A 19,764-nucleotide genomic window follows, 5' to 3' on the forward strand; every position below is an offset into this window, starting at 1 on the left:
TAGCTAAGAATATCCTTTCTAAAATGTACTCAGAACTAAACACAATGTGTTAGATATGATTTCAAGATGAAAGGATAATTATCTTCTTACAGTTAATATGCATTTTTAAAAAACCCTGTAAACAATACAAATTGATTGGTTAAATGTGTAATAGACAATGAAAAAATAAAAACATCACAACACCAAATAAAATATACCTTCATTCTGCAGATGATAAAGTTGAATATTCTAGGGAAAGTAAAAAATAATTCTGCAATTCTGTTTCTAAAATAATAATCAATTAGCTACTATCCTGGAAAGTCTATGTGTCATCCATATAAGTCTTTTAAAGTGGAACTTAGGTAACGAGAAATAGGCTAGCTTTACTCTTATATATGTAGAGGAAGGATGATCTATAAAAGCTAAAAGTAGTTGAGTGGAAGTCATCATGCCTCTAATTACACACCTGAGCTCTTAGATATTTTCTCAGTGTCATGTAGTACACCATGTATGTTCAAAAATCAAACAACAAAAACAATAATCATTCTCTACTTCTTTCATATAAAGCTTCCCAAAATAATGTTAAGATTTAATTGGGTGCTATAGGAACTCTCTTTTTATAATCATTTTTTTCAATTATCAAACATTTATTCTTATCAAGCTTTTGCTTATTCATTTGTACATTTTTTTAAACAAAAACATTGTTATTTTAACAAATTTTAAAATTTATAGTTAACAAATATTCATAGTCAAGCAAACAGATTCCCATATTGGCCATGTCCAAAATTATGTATCAGAAAATAGGTAGCATTCTTCACTACTGGTCCTCTGGAATCCTGATCAATCATTACAATTACAGCAACTTTCTAAAAATATCTTTTATTATTGATTAAAGATATGTCAGAGACTAGACAAAGGAGAAGCATCAACTATGAAATTCAATAATTCAAGGTTCCATAAATTAGAAACCACAAATTGCTTAAGGAAATTTGATAAAAACTGCTAGCATTTCCAGAAAACTGGAAAGCATTCTGGCAGACATTAGGCTTTAGAGCACCTTATACTATATTCCATAATACATTCTAAATGGTTATGTTAGCTTAATATTAAAGATCACATAACTCTCTCAATTATGGATAGGAGATATAGTCTTAATCAAACAAGAAAACAAGAGAGAGAAAGAAAGAGAGAGAGAACTGATTACATGAAAAACTTCAGCATAGACAAAATAAATGTAGCTGGGATAAGAAAGAAAATGATCAAATGAGAAAAACAAACAAACAAAAAAACACCTGTATGAAATTTCTGAATCTTTTCTCTCCCAGGCTGGAATCCTAATTTTGGTCAGCAAAACTTACTTATTTCTAGTTTGGTTCATTTTGCTTCTTCTAATGCTCCCAGAGAGCAACATATAGGTACTAGACACTGTAGACACCAGATCAACTTTAGCCCTCCTGCAGCTCAGGTGATCCACCAGACTCAGTCTCTCAGCAGTAAAGATGATAGAAATGCACTATCATACTTGGTTCAGAGTTCTTGGAATCTTTAAAATATTTTGCTAAGATGAAAAACAAAATTCAAAAGCACTAGTAAGAGTATGATCTGTTTTCACTAGCAAAAGACTGGGATTACTATTTAATTACTGGACAAATTTCACTAATTTCATCTATGTCTAGGATGAGTCAGTGATTAATAATAAAGCCACATTAAGGCAGAGTAGGCATCATGTTGACAAGTCATCCAAGAAAAAGGGACAGCTGAATATGGAATTTTTTTCAAATGGAAAGTTAAAGTAGAATAGATAGACATAGGATGGTCAGTCATACTTTTAAGGTATGACAAAAATTGGCTCAGAGTGATCCAATATAGTTACTGACAACTGGGAAACAACTGTTGATGACTGAACATACTGGCATGTGCTAGCAACAGCAAGGTCACCCAGTCTCTGTAAAGAAGATATACTACAAATAACACCCCCCCCCAAAAAAAAGAGAACTTTCAACAAAAGTTTTTCCACTACAATATAATGTGTGGCCAAAATAATCTGTATAGCTTATAGCTTAGTTACATTTGTACTTTTAGGCTAGAACTATCAGATACATTATAACGAATTAATAAGAACTACCATTGTTGTCCTTAATCCTTGTTTAATACTTTATAGTTAGTTAAACACTAAGAGAACTCAACTGAGACTGTTCTGTCACAACTCAAAAGTTGTACTTCCATTACATGCAGATATATTTCAATTTAACTTATTAAAAGCAGAAAAGACTAAAGCAGCTAAATAGAACTGAAAGGAAAAAAAATCATTAAAACTTTCAGTCACAGCCTGAGAGTAAGGAATAGCTCAGGTTAAATCTGCAGTGGTTACTAATCCATTTCATCCAATATTGGAAAATTCAAAAAATGGCGGAGCTACAATAAGGAGTATTAGCAACTCATTTTAGGGACCAGGAAATACCCTGACCACCTCAGCCACCAGCTAGCTCTGGGGAAAAAACTACTCTGCAGTTCATCAATACAAAAACTCAGTTTGAAAACATTCAGTAGATTAGTGATACTAAGAAAGTTTTTTGATGAGCAGAATTCCAATTTGATTTCACAATTTATTTTTAAATAATATTTTATTTTCACAGTTACATGTTAAGACAATTTTGAACATTCTTTTTATTTTTATTTTGAAGTTCTAATTTTCTCTCTCATTCTCTTACCTCCTCTCCCCTTGAGACATTAAACAATTTGGTATAGATTACAGGTTCAATCGTGCAATATATATTATTATATTAATCATTAATTCAACAATTTACTAAATATCTACTGTGTTTCCAGTTCCTATGTTAAGCTTTGGTGGTTCAAAACTAGTTATGAAAAAAGCAGCCTTGGCCTCAGAGAATGGAGAGCTGGCCTCACTGTCAAGAAAACCTTTATTCACGTACTGATTGGGTGACCTTGGCCATACCATTCAACTTCCTGTTGGTTTCAAGCAACTTCCTGACATTCTGCAGAGAACTGCAGATCTGCACTGGTAAAGAGTTTCCTTACTCAAAGCTCCCCTAATCAATGAAATCATGTCTCAACAACAACAACAAAAGATATGAAGCAATACTCTCTAAAAATTTACTTATTATAATGGAGAAGAAAAGAGAACTATGCAAGTAGCAAACTATCCAATAAAGTCAAAATAGCAAGGGAAAATAATTACATGCAAAAAAGGAAGTCTGGGAAAAGTGTAATAAAAATTTCAAGGGAAAAAAAAAAATCACCTTCAATGGTGGGAGTTAAGAGGAGATAAAGGAAGGTGGGCTTCCTTCAGCCTCAAAATTGGGTCTTTAAAGGTAGACTTAGAGATGGAGGTGTGTGGTCAGAGTTAGGCCATTCTATGAACAAAGTCCCATAGATAACAGAGAGCAGGACAAGACCAGGAAAGGAGAAGAGTTCCATTTGGCTCAAATATAAAGCATTGAAAAAGTAGTATGAGCTAATGCTATTAAAGTAACTCCACTAGAGACAGATTATGGAAGGCTTTAGTCAACAAAATGAGGAATTTATACTTTATGTCATAAGCAAAGAAAAGCTACTGTTAATTTTTAATAGAGGAATGATCAAAGTAATATATTAGATTACTTCTGGAAGCAGTAGAAAGGTGGAGTGGAAGGGACACATGCTAGAGACTAGAAGACCAGGTGGAAAGCTATTTTAATAGTCAAGACTATGAGTGAGGGCCTATAAAATAATTCCACATCCAGAATTCAATGTCACAAATATGCAGGAGGTTTTTTTTTTTTTTTTTTTTTTTTTTTTTAATGACAAACTCAGAAACAACATGGTCTCAGCTGTTGGAATGAGTAAGAAACAGGGTCTAGAATGACACGCAGCTGGCTACAATTCAACTCTGATAATACAGAAAGGAAGAATGGACTCAAGAGGTGAATACAATATTGTGAAACTTTATGTAAAAACTAAAGAGTTTACTCAGATTTTTGAATTATAAGAAATTTCAAATCATTTTCTATCATCATCTCACAACTGCTACTTCTAATAAACCTGGTAAAAACCAAATCAGATGTCCTCAGACAAGTGTTTTATACTGCTGTTTTAGTAATTGGATTAAAAATTATTTAGATTAAAAAAAAGTTGCATAGAAAAATGAGAATCAAAAGTATAAATATATGCACACTAGCATATTCATTCCTAATTCCACCCTCTGATCCCCCACCTTTTTTTTGCCTGAGGCAATTGGGGTTAAGTGACTTGCCCAGGGTCACATAGCTAGGAAGTGTTAAGTGTCTGAGGCCAGATTTGAACTTAGGTATTCCTGACTTCAGGGCTAGTGTTGTCTACTGTACCACCTAGCTGCCCCATATTTTTCTTTCTTGATAATGTAAACGTAAATTGATAAGTGCTACAATATTACAGACTAGTAGGTATTAGATACTTGGTAAACATATTAGAAGATAAATGACAATATAGAATATGTCATTGAAGAAGGTGCAATACTAGGCAAAGATGGGTCTTGTAGGTTTCTCCTCTCTCTCCTCTCCAAAATGCTAAGAACGGATCCATGGCGAAAGAATTCGCCTACTCAAAGCTGTGCTAAGGTCTTTACTGATTAGGAAAAGCCTAAAGTGCAGAGAAAAGCAATATTGCAAAGAATAGAATTTTGGAACTTCATTTTATACAAAAACAGGATCATAAAACAGAATTTGTATTTGAAAAAGACTTTTTTGCTTCCTGAGAATATGGAGAAATTTGTACATCAAAGGAGTTTCTCCAGAGACTGTAAGTCCTTTGAAATTTGTATAAGAAGAATTTTTGTCCATAAGTTGTAAGGTTTTGTTGGTCATTTACATACATAGTCTGCTTTCCTCTCATCATTATAATATGAGAATATATGGAAGATGTTGAGAAGATGGCAGATGGCAACACATATGATGGAAACATTTTATCTAACATGTACACCAGATAATGAGGACTTGCTTGAAGAAGACATATATGACCAAAAAGAGAGGTGGAGTAATAGATTAAGACTAAGACAAAATGCACATCTATCTGAGACTTATACTGGTATACATGAAATATTAAAAGAACCAGATAGCCTCCAGTAAAAATAAATAATCTTTTAAAAAAGACAAGTAGTACATACACAGCATCAACACCGCTATATGGTGATCAATTCTGATGGAAGTGGCTCTCTTCAACATTGAGATGATTCAAACCAGTTCCACTTGTGCAGTGACAAAGCAAGCCATTTACACCCAGAGAAAGAACTGTGGAACAGAGAGTGGAACCCAACATAGCATTCTCACTCTCTCTGTAGTTATTTGCTTGCATTTTTTTTCTCAGTTTTTTTTCTTCCTTCTTGATCTGATTTTTCTTGTGCAGCAAGAAAACTGTATAAATATGTATATGTATATTGGAGTTAACATGTATTTTAACATATTTAACATGTATGGGATTACCTGCTAGCTAGGGGAGGGAATGGGGGGAAAGGGGAAAATTTGGACAAAAGGTTTTGCAAGGGTCAATGCTGGAAAAATTACCCATGCATATGCTTTGTAAATAAAAAGCTTTAATAAAAAAGAGAAAGAATTTAAAATGAAAAAAAAAAAAAAAGACGTAGTACATTGGATGGGTTCTCTAAGATTTAGAGAAAAACAAGGAAAAATAGAAGATGTGAAAACAAATGGAACCAATTCATATTAATGAGATCAGTGATCCAAATACACAGTCACAAGGCAAAATTAAACTAAAATCAGAACTTAAACAAAGGCTCAAATCCATGGTTTTACAATAAGATTTTTAGAGGCTGTATGATATAATGGAAAGAGGACTGACTGGCCTCTGAGTCAGAAAGAACTGTATTCAAATCCTGACTTTGACATATATTGGCCATGTGACTTTAAGCAATTCACTTAATTTCTCAGTGCTCTGGATGATTATCTTTTTTTTTTTTAATATAATTTAATTTTTATTTTATTTTATAATTATAACTTTTTTTTTGACAGTACATATGCATGGGTAATTTTTTACAACATTATCCCTTGCACTTCTATTCAGATTTTTTTTCCCTTCCTCCCCCAACCCCCTCCCCCAGATGGCAGGCAGTCTTATACATGTTAAATATATTACAGTATATTCTAGATACAATATATGTGTGTGGAACCGAATTTTTTGTTGCACAGGAAGAACTGGATTCAGAAGGTAAAAATAACAGTTTACACTCATTTCCCAGTGTTCCTTTTCTGGATGTAGCTGATTCTGTCCATCATTAATCAATTGGAATTGGATTAGCTCTTCTCTATGTTGAAGATATCCACTTCCATCAGCATACATCCTCATACAGTATCATTGTTGAAGTGTATAATGATCTTCTGGTTCTGCTCGTTTCACTCAGCATCAGTTGATGTTAAGTCTCTCCAAGCCTCTTTGTATTTCTCCTGTTGGTCATTTCTTATAGAACAATAATATTCCATAACATTCATATACCATAATTTATCCAACCATTCTCCAATTGATGGACATCCATTCATCTTCCAGCTTCTAGCCACTATGAAAAGGGCTGCCACAAACATTTTGGCACATACAGGTCCCTTTCCCTTCTTTAGTATTTCCTTGGGATATAAGCCCAATAGTAGTATGGCTGGGTCAAAGGGTATGCACATTTTGATAACTTTTTGGGCATAATTCCAGATTACTCTCCAGAATGGTTGGATTCTTTCACAACTCCACCAACAATGCATCAGTGTCCCAGTTTTCCAACAGCCCCTCCAACATTCATCGTTATTTGTTCCTGTCATCTTAGCCAATCTGACAGGTGTGTAATGATATCTCAGAGTTGTCTTAATTTGCATTTCTCTGATCAATAGTGATTTGGAACACTCTTTCATACGATTGGAAAGTATTAGCCTGATTGGTAGGAGTTTCCTCATCTAAGATCTTCCCATAAAAATGAGCTTACAGGTCTATTTCCAAAGAGAGAGAGATAGAGAGACAGAAAGAGAGAGAGAAAGACAGAGCCAGAGAGCCAGAGTCAGAGACAGAGAGAGAGAGAGAGAGAGAGAGAGAGAGAGAGAGAGAGAGAGAGAGAGAGAGAGAGAAAGGAGAGAGAGATTGAGATTTTGTTATTTTGTCTAATTTCTGGAGAGTAACTTTCTTTTTGAGGTTTTAGAAAGAAATCTTACAATCATTATTGTAACAGATTTTCCAGAGTTCTATCATTAACTTAAATGACATCTGCTGGTGAAAGGAATAAATTCTTTAATACTTAAGAGTCAGCCTTTGAAAATATAAAAAACCAGTAACTTTCAGAAACTTTCAGAAACTTTCAGAAAATTTACAGCTCTTAAGAGCTGAAAAAAATGGGTAGTCAAAGGCTTCTATATTAGGATAGTTGCAAGCAAATGGTCAAGGAGCAATTAGTTTATCAGGCATGAAGACTTGAACTTTTGAAGTCCATGGAAATTACAAGGGGGTAATCTCAGAGGAAATAGAGATCAACTTAAATCTTTAGTTTCCAGAAATTAAATTTTCATCCTATGATTTCATATAAATTGTTCTCTGAGTAATGTTTTTAATAATAATACCCTCTTCTCCCTTCCTCTCCCCTCCCCCCAATTTTATATAAATCCTTTTTTCAAAAGACTGATGAGAATGGCATGGTATTATAATATATAGTTACTAGTAATTAATTCCAAATGACCACTGTGTAATGTGCTTTGAATAGGATGTATTTTTATTCTTATGTTCCTATTTCAACTGTAAAGATAGTTTGCCATTTATATCATGAGACTTGATAAAATAAATAATTTCTTGGTAAAAAAAAAAAAAGAGCTGGAAAAAATCTTAAAGTTTATGCAAAAAATGAAATCTTAATGCAGGCTAAAGTGGCATTAGTTTCTTGGGCTACACAATTAACGTATATTGAGCTTGTAGTCCATTAAATCTTTTATCTCATTTAGCTGTGTAGCCACACCTTTCCAACTCTTATAATTGTGAAACAGATTTTTAAAAAAGGATTATTAAAACCTATTTTATTACTTTCACAAACATTCTAGACAAAGATCTTTGGGGGATTCTCTGTCAGGCACCATTTTAGCTTTTCCTCCTACCTACATATCGAGTATAATAAACATGCCGACTATCCAAATACATCTGTTAATTTATACATGACCAAGCAAAGATACTTGAGGAATTCCACTAGGGACCTGCCTTCCTGTCTAATATCTAACCATAAATAATTATTCTTTAGATCTAATCATTCTACCAGTTCTGAATCTACTAATGGTATATTCATGTTTAATTCACATTTCTCTATCTTGTCCAGAATATTATGAAAGACTGTCAAATCCTTCACTAAAATTTAGTTAAAATACATCTATAGCATTTCCTTAATCTACCAGAATATAATGACCAATGTGACACACTATTCCTGGCATCCTTCAAGTTGCCATAACTGATAGGCTTAATTCTCTTCTAAATTTGGGGACAGTCTGGGTCCTGGGGATGAGAAAATAGAAGAATCTAGGATTTATAAACTGGGAAGATAGAATCAAGCCATTCTTACTGCTAGACCCATTCTGACTTGTTAATAACTTCTTCATCCAGTAAGATATCATCACCTCTTCTCTACTCTCTGTGTCTGATTGAAGGCTGGTGCCTTGAACTCCAGCCTTCCATTTAAGGAGGGACATCTCTTCATTTTTCATACTACTTTGGAACTTCTTTAACAAGATCTTCCCTCTCTTCCTTTCATGTTTCCCCTCATTAGATAGTAAATTCACTCAGGGCAGATATTATCTTTTTTTTTTTTTTTTTAAATTGACTAATAGTGACGCTAGTCCTTTACTAATAAAGTTCTACTTTTGTTCCTTTGGATTTTAATCTTTATTTTAATATTTACTCTAATCCCCAAAGGTAGCACCTATTGTGAAAACTGCACTGGATTAAGATTTAAGAGAACTTGGGTTCTGGCTCTTACACAACAATGAGCAAGTGAAATAGCTTCTATGGACCTCAGTTTCCTCATCTATAAAATAAGGAGGTTGAACTACATAAATTCTAAGATGCCTTCCACTTCTAAATTTATGCTATTCTAAATCTAAATCTATCCTTCACTAAATCTATGATCCTATCAAATAAATCCGTGTCTTAATCCCCTAACTGGTATGCCAGTTCTCCAAATATCAAACCCTATGTTGTTCTTATTCCTGGGGACTGGAGTCTTGCCCTTGAACCTTAGGCCTCATACTCACACTATATGTTGTGCTAATTGGACAGCAAACTATGTGCTTCCCTTGGCCTATAGCTCATTGCCAGATTTCCCTGCTATTTCAATCACTTGTCTATCATTTCTTAGTATCCACTCACTGACAAAGTTTTTCCAGATCTTCTAGTCTACTCTAATTTCCAGGTTGCAACTCGTTCTAGTCTGGTTTGCCTTTGACCTGCTGCAAAAACAAGATTTTGGTCCAATATAAGCCAATGAGTCTGAACTTTACTTAGGAGGAAAAAAAAAAAAAAAAAAGCTACTGAAGATTTCTGAGCAAGGGAAAAACATGATCAGAGAGACTTACTTCTATTTCATTGCTATTGTTTGTATGATTTACCAGTCACCATGTTTATTTTTTCCCCACACATAAAATGACAATTAAATCTGTTATAGTGGTATTATACATTAATGAATAAATGAGAAATACAGTAAGGTAAAAAGTTCGTGACATTGTTGTGGTCAAAGAAAAAGGATTGTATCTAGTTTATAGGCATTCCATTTTCTCCATAATGAGAAAGATACATCACTATCTACAAACAAGGCAGGTGTTGGGAGTGCATTTGACTGACAATATGCTTAAGTGAACTAGTATTATTATGTTAATAATACTATATTATTATGTGAGTTATATTAATAATTACAAAGGTATCAAAAAGAAAGAAATTTAGAGCCAACAAATAAAACTCTATGCCTATGAGTTTATTTTCCACTATATAGTTAGCTATTTTAACTCAGATTTCCCATTTGAAAAAAAAATTGAAATATGAATTAGAGGTAATTAATTATTCACATTTATGAAAGCTTTTTTCACTTTTTAAATGGTTCTTTTATTCAAATTTTTAACAGTTATGTAACTTGAGGAGAGGTAGGAAAAGGCAAAAGAAAAGTTTAAAAACTACTGTAATTAGAAACATTTTTCCACTAGGTAATGAAATATATCTCTACTCTCCTGGCAGAGAGGTGAAGAAGTACTGGGATAGAAGGCTATTTATATATCTATGATATTATAGATACATATCTATATTTATCGATATATTTTATATATAGATATAATTTCTCTCTCTCTCTGTATATATATATATACAGAGAGAGAGAGAGAAATTATATATAAATATATATGATATAAAAATTATATATAAATAAATATGATATAAAAATCAAAAATATCAATAAAACATTAAAAAAAAAAAAAGTCCTCTTGTTATCCTATGGAGGAATGATTTTTTGAAATGTACTTTATACCTAGGTAACATTGGGTTAGACATCTAGGGGGCCTGGTAGAAAAGAGTGCCAGGCTGGAGTCAGGAAGACCTGAATTCAAATCTGACCTCAAACACTTATTGCTGTGTGACCCTGGGTTAAGTCACTTAACTCTGTTTGCCTCAGTTTCCTCATCTGTAATATGAGCTGGAGAAGGAAATGACAAACTATTACAGTATCTTTGCCAAGAAAACCCTAAATAAGATAACAGAGTCCCACATGACTGAAATGAGAATGAACAAGGCTAATTTTAGGTAAAGTCATTTTACCTGTCTAAGGCTCTCTTTCCCCATTTGTAAAATGAGGTGTTAAGACTTGATGACTACCAAGAGCCCTTCTCATTCTACATCTAAAGCTGCAATCATCTGGGAAATTCCAAAGAAACTTAAGAGGAAAAATAATAAATTTATACACAACCATTCAGGAACACATATTTTAAGAGATAAATATGAGCTGAGCTGAGATTACAATAGTCTCCTAATTGATCCCCTGCCTGATGTTAGTTCCCACTCCAATTCATCCTCCACTCAGCTGCAAAAGTTGATTTTCCTAGTCTAAGTTACCCATTTACTCAATTAACTCCAGAAGTTCCCTATTACCTCTAGGTTTAAATAAAAAGCTGTTTTGTAGTTAAAAATTCTTCATCACTTGGACATTTTATCATTAGGACTGGATATTTCCAGTTTTTTTTTTTTTAATTCAATTTTATTTTCAGTTCCCAATGCTCCTCCCTCCCCATCCCACTTGAAAAGGCAAGAAAAAAGTCTATGTATATAATCACGCAAAACAAATTCCTACTTTAGTCAAGTCCAGCAAAAGAATAGAGGAAGAGAGGAATGGAAAGGGAGGAAAATATGGTTCAATCCGTTCTCATACATTAGTTTTTTATGTGGAGCAGACTTCATCAGGTGTCATTTAAAATTATATTCATACTTGCGTGTTGTTCTTCACACATAATGTGCTCTGGCCCTATCTCCACATTGTTCCCTGAACTGTCTTCCATGCCTAGAATGCCCTCCCCTCTTTATCTGTGCCTGTTATCGTCTGCCATCAGAGTGTAAGCTCCTTTAAAAGGAAGGCTAATTTTTTTTGGCATTCTTAACACTTATAACATGGTGCCTGGAACATAGAAAACACTTAATAAATGATTGCTGATTAATCAACGGATTTCTTTTCATTTAAGAGGGCAGGTATTTTTAAATTTCCTCTTTTAAAATCTATTTAGTTTTAATGCGTTCTAATGTAAAGAGAAAGATAATGTAATATTTTTACTTATGACAACACTAGTAATTCAAACATTTTATGTTTGTTTATAACTTTTTCATACTTCTTTTATACTAAATTTCCCAAGTTTTGTTTTAACACAGTGGTTAATTATGGAAAAGTACACATCCGAAGCAGAGATTAGTCAACAAGAAAGGTTCATAGTTGAACAAACTATAACCTGAACACGTCTTGAAACAGATCATCTACAATGTGCTTTTAAAACATGCGTCTGTTGTAAACAGAGCTGATTCTGAATTTAAAAGTTTTTGCTATTAGAAGGCTTCTGATAGTCTTAGAGGAATAAAAGAAACATGATACATTAAGGTTCTTAGATAGAAAACTCAAGGAAGGGCACCTTCATCAGATTTTTCATAAGTTGATGTTCAACTCTAAAATCCTATGATGTTGAAAATACCAAAAGGAAATCAGCAGGTTTTTTCCCCCAAACTTCATAGTAACAGAACTGATTCAGAAATATAAAGAATTTAAAACCCCATTGTATTTATTATTCATTAATTTAAAACTAATTAACTTAGCAGGGCAAAACATATTAAATGGTTTCCCTTTTTAAGTTCACCAACATCTTTATTTTTACTCCAAACATTTCAAATATATTTATGGAAATGTTCCCTAAATACATTTTAACCATTAATGTTTTAGGTAAAAGTTAATATATTACTAATTGTAATGTGCTTAATATATTTTGTGCTTTTTGAATCCACCATAAAGCACTTTTGTGTATCAATAATGAACTAGTTTTTCTTTTCCACACTAAAAAAAAAAAAAAAAAAAAAAAAAAAAGTTAGCAAGTAGGAAGTGCTGGGGCAGGAGCCCAGATGTTCTGACTCAACTCTACTACTATTGCCACTATATCACATACCTCATAGTCATGTTGCATATCTTCTGCAAAGATTTATATGTGGACATGTTGCCTCAACCATTAAATGTATATTCCTTCAAGATAGGGGCTGCTTTATTTTTGTCTTTCTCCAATATGTCTCAAACATAGTAAATGCTTAACAAATGCTTCTTGATTTGTTTTACTTCTTCCGACTAGAACAAAGAGTATATTTTTATTTTGAAGAGTAAGCTAGCCTCCATAAATAAGCACAAATAAATGTCTGTTACATAGCCATAACCAGCTTTGTTTTGTTTTTTAACGTCAGATTTGATTAAAGAGGAAAAGAGGCAAATAGGAAATACTATCCTTATTTGGTGATGACATAGTGGTTTGCTTAGATTATACTAAGAAATCAGAAAGAGAAATTAACTGTTTGTTTTTACAAAGTTGCAGGCTCCAAAATCAACAGCATTTCTATGTATAACAGAGTTCAAGTGGTAATAAAAGTACAACCCATTCAAAATAACCACAAAAGGTACAAAATGCTTGGAAGTCAAACACACTAAAAAGTAGTATGGATTCAATTACAAAGTGTCCTTTAATGAAATGAAGAGCAATTTAAATAGCTGGAGTGTTATATTCAGTGTTCATGACTAGATTGTGCCAATATAATAAAAATGACAATACTACCATAACTTAGTTAAAGTTTTGCCAAGCATGATAAATGTGGAAATATATATAGAAATAAATACCAGGGATATTAACTCAATAAAAAAGACAACTGATACTAGACAACTGCCTAAGGCAACAGCTGGGAAGATTCTGTAAATACTCAATATGTAGCTGAGTTCTCATGAATATCTACATAGATTTAAGATATTGATATTAATCATTAAATGAAATCATATTCCTTGTCTGAATTTTGCTTGTAAAGTTATATCCCCAAAGCATCTTTGAAAGGCTGTTTTATTTTGAAATTGATAAGGTAATTTAAATGTATTTACAATCACTTATCTCAAATTTTTTCTTTACCTTAATTACATTAGTCAAACCATAAGGAAATTAGATTTCTGCTTTCCATATAGTAGAAATTATAAAAGAAATTATATAAAGTAAATATATTTGGAACTCAGCTATATTAAAATAGAGCAGACTTTACTATATCTTTAAATAGAAAAATATATTTTTTGACTTGTTTCTCCAGAACAGGATTGCGTTTTGGTCTGATGCTGTTTTCTCCCCCTCCTGTCTAGTTCTATTCTATATCTTTCCTAAAACAATTATAACTAATTCTGTAAAAACCTTTCATTGATAGGTCATTATTATCTTGTATTTACAGAGTACTTTTCCTCATGATATAACAGAAAGCAAATTAGAGATCTAGGTTTTGGTCCCTGACTCAGTAACTAATTGAATGACCCTGCTGGGCTTCTGTTGTTCATCTGTAAAATGAAAGAATAGTCCAGAGAATCAAAAAAGTTCTTTTTTTTTTTTTTTCTCTAAGATCTATGATTCCAAAACATATATTTTCTGCCTTTTATTTAGAAACCAATTTTATAGTTTTTCATCTTCTTATTCAAGCAAATGAAACATAACTCAAATTAGTTTCATTCATTGTTTCAATGACATTTCTTAGAAAGCAGCATATTCATATCAGTAGAAGTATTTTAAAGAACTTTCCTCTAGAAAGCAAAGAACATTTTTAAAGTTCTGCTCTACCTAAGTTCTTATGTTACCATGTCAGTTAAAAAAAAAACAAGCATTTATTAAGCATCATAATGCATCAGGCTTTGTGCTAAGATTTGGGGATACAAAGAAAAGCACAAGATATATATAGGATAAATTGGAGGTAGTAACAAAGCAAAGGATTAAGATTGAAGGTGGGAATTTGGCTGGGACTTAAATAAAACCAGAAAAGTCAGGAGATAGGAATGAGGAGTAAGAAAATTTACAAGGAACAAGAAGGAGGCCAATGTTATTGGACTGCACAATGTGGAGATAAGTAGGATGTAAGAAGATTGGAGAGGATCAGTTTATGAAAGGCTTTGAATGTCAAACAAAAGACTTCTTACATTTAATTCTGGAGGAAATATGGGAGAACTGAAGTAGAATGAATGGGGAATAATATGGTTAGATCTATGCTTTAGGAAGATCAATTTGATAGCTGAGTGGAGGATAGACTATAGAGGGAAGAGATCTGAAGCAGGGAGAATAACCAGTAGTACAATAGAGTGGTATCAGTCAGAAGAGAAAAGAGTAGAGTATATGAGATACTGAAACAGATTGGATACAGAGGCAGGGAAGCTTGAGAATGAAGAGCTCATGATATCTAGGTTGGGAGTTCAGATGAATGAGAAGATAGTAGTGTTCTCCATAGTAATAGAGAAAAAAAAAATATGAAGGGCTTTGTGGGGAAAGACGGTAAGTCCAGTTTTGGACATGTTGAGTTTAAATGTCTATGTCTATTTGGATGTCCCACTGGAATTTGAAGATGTGAGACTGGAGATAAGGTGAGAAGGTAGAACCTGATCAGTAGATCTGAGATAACTGAATCCATTGAAGCTTATGAGAATAACAAGCAACATGTAGAAGAGAAGAGGGCACTGAACAAAGGCTTGGGGAACACCCATGATCTGGATAAAAATCCAGCAAAGGAGACTGAGGAGTGATGGTGGGGGAGAACCAAGATAGAGCAATATTATGAAAACCTAGAAAGAATGGAGGGGAATTCAGTGATTGTTAAAAGCAATTGAGAGGTTGAGAAGAATGAGGATAGAGAAAAAGCTATTAGACTTGTTGATTAAAGATCAATGGTATCAGCAGAGAGGAATTTCAGTTGAATGATGAGGCATGAAGCCAGATTAATACTCTGAAGCTATAAGCAAATTTTACCATACCTCTATGAGGTAGGCAGAAATTATCCCTTCATCCTACAGATGAAGAAACACAAACATAAAAAAAAGTTTATGTAATGTTAAGCATGGCTAAATATTTTTTCATTATCTTGGAGACATAGTTCCAAAACAAGGGGCCACTAATTTTAGCCTTTAAGAACTAAATCTAAGTGTGTTATTGTATATACAAATACAACCTAAAAAAAATCCATTCTTCATTAAAACTATTTCTAGTCATATGAAAAAGTGCTCTAAATCACTATTGATCAGAGAAATGCAAATTAAGACAGCTCTGAGATACCATTATTAAGTGGCTAAGATGACAGAAAAAGATGTTGGAAGGGATATGGGAAGACTGGGACACTAATACATTATTGGTAGAACTATGAATGCATCCAACCATTTTGGAAAGCAATTTAGAACTATGCCCAAAGAGTTATCAAATTCTATATACCCTTTGATCCAGCAGTGTTTCTACTGGGCGTATATCCCAAAGAGATCTTAAAGGAGGGAAAGGGTGCAAAAATGTTTATAGCAGCCCTTTTTGTAGTGTCAAGAAAGAAACTGAATGCCCATCAATTGGAGAATGCCTGATTAAGTTATGGTAGATAAATATCATGGAATATTATTATTCTGTATAAGTACCGCACGCTAACCAATTGTGCCACTGGAGCCACAATATTATTATTCTGTAAGAAATAATCAGCAGGATGATTTCAGAGAGTCCTGGAGAGACTTACTTGAACTGATGTTGAGTGAAATGAGCAGAATCAGGAGATCTTTATACATGGTAACAACAAGATTATACAATCTTCAATTAATTCTGATGGACATGGCTCTCTTCAACAATGAGATGATTCAAACCAGTTCCAATGGTGTAGTGATGAGGAGAGCCATCTACAGAGAGAGACCTGTGGTAACTGAGTGTGGTTCACCACATAGTATTTTCACTCTTTTTGTTGTTGTTTGCTTGCATTTTATTTTGCTTCTCATTTTTCTTGTTTTGATTTGATTTTTCTTATGCAGCAAGATTATATAAATATGTATGCCTATGTTGGATTTAACATATACTTCTACCATGTTTAACATATATTGGACTACTTGCCATCTAGGGGAAAGGGTGAAGGAAGAAGGGGGGAATTGGAACACAAGGTTTTGCAAGGGCTAATGTTGAAGAATTGTCCATGCACATATTTTGAAAAATAATACAAATTTTTAAAAATTATTATTCTTCTATACTGGCAACATCATTAAAAAAATTCTTCAAATTTTAAGCTAAGAAGTTCGTTTTTTAACCCAGAGGCAACAGGGAACCACTAAAGCTTCTTAAGTAGAGCAGCAAAATGGCCTGGAACTGTGTCTTGGGAAGAATATTTTGAGAATTCTGTGGAGAATGGATAGGAGAAAGGAAAGACTGGAATAGAGAAACTAATTAGGAGGTAATTGGAACAATCCCAATAAAAAGTGATAAGGACTTGAAGTAAGGTAGCAGGTATAAGTAGAAGAAAGGAGACAGGTGAAAATGATGTTGTAGAGGAAAAACTGACAAGATTTGACAAATGATTTTGGTACAGGATGTGAGAAAAATGGGAGAGTCAAGGCAATTTGAAAATCCAGTTATTGAAAGTATAGTGGTATTCTCAGCAGAAACAAGAAGTTTGGAGGAGTGGGTTTAGTAGAAAAAAAAATTAATTGCATCTTATGCATATTAGGTTGGAGAAGTTGATGAGATTCACTAAGAGGCAGTGGATGATGAAGGATTAGAGCTCAGAAAAAAGATAAGACACGTTTATTGTATACAGACTTGAGAATCATGTGCCCGTAGAAGATAATTAAATCTAGGAGAACAGAAGAGATCACCAGAAAAGTGGAGTTAAAGGGGAAAAAGATGGCCCAGGACAGAACCCAAGAGATGTTCATATGTAAGAGGCAAGAGATAGAGAATGATCCAGCAAAGGAGACTGCAAAGCAGTGATCATATGATGACTAGGAGGAAAATGGGAAAAGAAATGATGTGGCCATCAAGGAAGGTGGCAGATATGATGTGTTTTACAGTTTTCAGCATGTTATTACACTTTATATCACTTTATTTAATCTTCATAACCACTCCATATGGTAGATAGAAGCATTATTCTCCCCATTTTACAGATAAGACAGACCTGCTTAATCACACAGTTAAGTAGCTTTCCAAACTGGGATTTGAACCCAAGTCCAGGGATTTTTCATTACACTATTCTGCCTTCAATTTATCAAATTCTCAAAAGCATTTTACTCTTATAACTATAACAAGAAAATTTGGATGCCCAGAGAAATTCCAAAAGATCCTAAGAGACTGTCTGATAATTTGAAAATTGTTAACAAAAACTATAGTATTCTAGCATTGCCTATAAATAATTAAAATAAACAATATAAAATAAAAACATAAAATAAGTAACCAAAATTAAATAATTAGTATAAGATTAAAATTAATTTATGAGACTCAGTGTGGCAGAGTAAATGGAGGGCCAGGAAAACCATGTGACCATAATCAAGTCAATATTTCTTAATATTAAGAATCTAAGTTACGGACAAAATGCTAATCTGTTTTGGAGTTCCCCACATTGTCAAAATGGCAAGCCTGCATTTGCCAAGAATACAACAAGGATCTGCTTGTTTGTTTATTCTTCTGAAATTTCTTTCAATTCAATAAACCAGAAACATAATCAGAGTCATAGGATTATAGACCATAATTGGCAAAACCTCAGAGACCTGTTAACCTAACATTTCTCCTATTATTGTACAGATGAAAATTGAGGTTCAATGAAATTAAATCAACCACTCCATGAGTTCACAAGAACTAGAGCCAAAAGAGAACTCAAGAGTTTTACAACCACCTAAAATTAAGAAATAGGAGATCATTTGCTCATAATTTATTGAATACTTACTCCATTTAAATTATGAACTCTTTGTCAAGCCAATTAGGACACTGAAAAACATGAAAATTATCGAGTTCTCATATTAGTTCTTTCCAAGGAAATACCATAAACAGCTGAATGATGTTTATTAGTAATATATATTTGGGGGGGGGGGGGATGAGGCAATTTGGGTTAAGTGAATTGTCCAGGATCACACAGCTAGAAGTGTTAAGTGTCTGACACCAGATTTGAACTCAGGTCCTCCTGATTTCAGGGCTAGTGCTCCACCTTGCTGCCCTACTAATATACATATTTTTAAAAGTAGCAGTGAATTAACTTGCATAACATAAGATTGTGATATACTGATTAAAAAACATAGAAAAAAAAAACAAAACAAGGCTTATATATCCCAGTTTTTGGGGGATGGTGTCTACCTGCTAATTCCAGATGAAGCTGAAGGTCTGTAGCAGTGCCCAAAATATATTGAGTCTGAGATAAAATTACATACTGACTTTTTAAGCATCCTTATCAATGTGACATGTGAGCTATGCCTTACAAATCTTAGCAAAATCACTAACAGTGAGGCTTTAAAAAACAGCTAGTCCATTATCACTGAAGTGATTTCTTCCCTGCAACATAGATTCGGCTTGATTTCACATAGGTATTGAGATACTATGTAAGCTGAGAGAAGGACACTATTGGCAATACATACATTTAAAAAATGCTTTAAATAGCCTCTGCTGTGATGTAAGCTATAGACATCTAAGAAATAACAGTATCAGACTTACTAAACCTACAGAATTTCAAAATAGGGCAATCTCATTTTAAGTAAAGACAACAAGCCACATGTAAAGTATGTCACACACTGATCAGGCTGCAATGGTCAAACCAAAGATACAATCTTCACACTGACATGGAAAGATTCTTCAGGTCTATCTATGTATGTGGACCATAACTCCAACAAAGACATCATCTTAATATGAAAGCAAATCATGAATTATACACATGGAACCAATTATTTATATTCCTGATGCCAGGGCCTCAGGACCAGAAGGCTCCTTACAAGTCTCCTACTATCTATCCTGAGAGTAATAATTGCCCTCTTAGCTCAGACTAAACACATAGTGAATATTGTTTCTAACAGTAGAAAAAAGGCATGTTCCCTAGAATAGTAGTTTTCCTCTATAATCTCAAATATTTGCAGAATAAGAGCTAGAAGAATTTCAGAAGTCATGACCATACAGGAATTCCCTTTGCAATAACTCCAATCACAGGAAGACTTATAAATATTCTAAAGGAGAGATCTATTATCATTCCACCTCTCTGGCTTATCTGTAAAATGATGGGATTGGACAAGGTGAC

The 19,764-nt window shown here is 33.4% G+C and overlaps 1 protein-coding gene across 6 annotated transcripts in view; it reads right to left on the minus strand.

Moving 5' to 3' along the window:
- KIF24 (kinesin family member 24) overlaps positions 1–19,764 on the minus strand; it is a 64,563-nt gene that overhangs the window by 43,082 nt on the left and 1,717 nt on the right. Inside the window, exon 2 of one of the 6 annotated variants that reach the window (XM_074280212.1) lies at positions 1,338–1,537. The exons of 4 other annotated variants lie outside the window; for them this stretch is intronic. The gene's annotated coding sequence lies outside the window, so the exon portion shown is untranslated. Of the gene's footprint in view, positions 1–1,337; positions 1,538–18,432; positions 18,474–19,764 lie in introns of all 6 variants that reach the window. One more of the 6 variants, XM_074280210.1, reaches the window with a different exon arrangement.

The sequence above is a fragment of the Sminthopsis crassicaudata genome, chromosome 1 (assembly GCF_048593235.1).
Source record: "Sminthopsis crassicaudata isolate SCR6 chromosome 1, ASM4859323v1, whole genome shotgun sequence".
NCBI classification, from domain to species: Eukaryota; Metazoa; Chordata; class Mammalia; order Dasyuromorphia; family Dasyuridae; genus Sminthopsis; species Sminthopsis crassicaudata.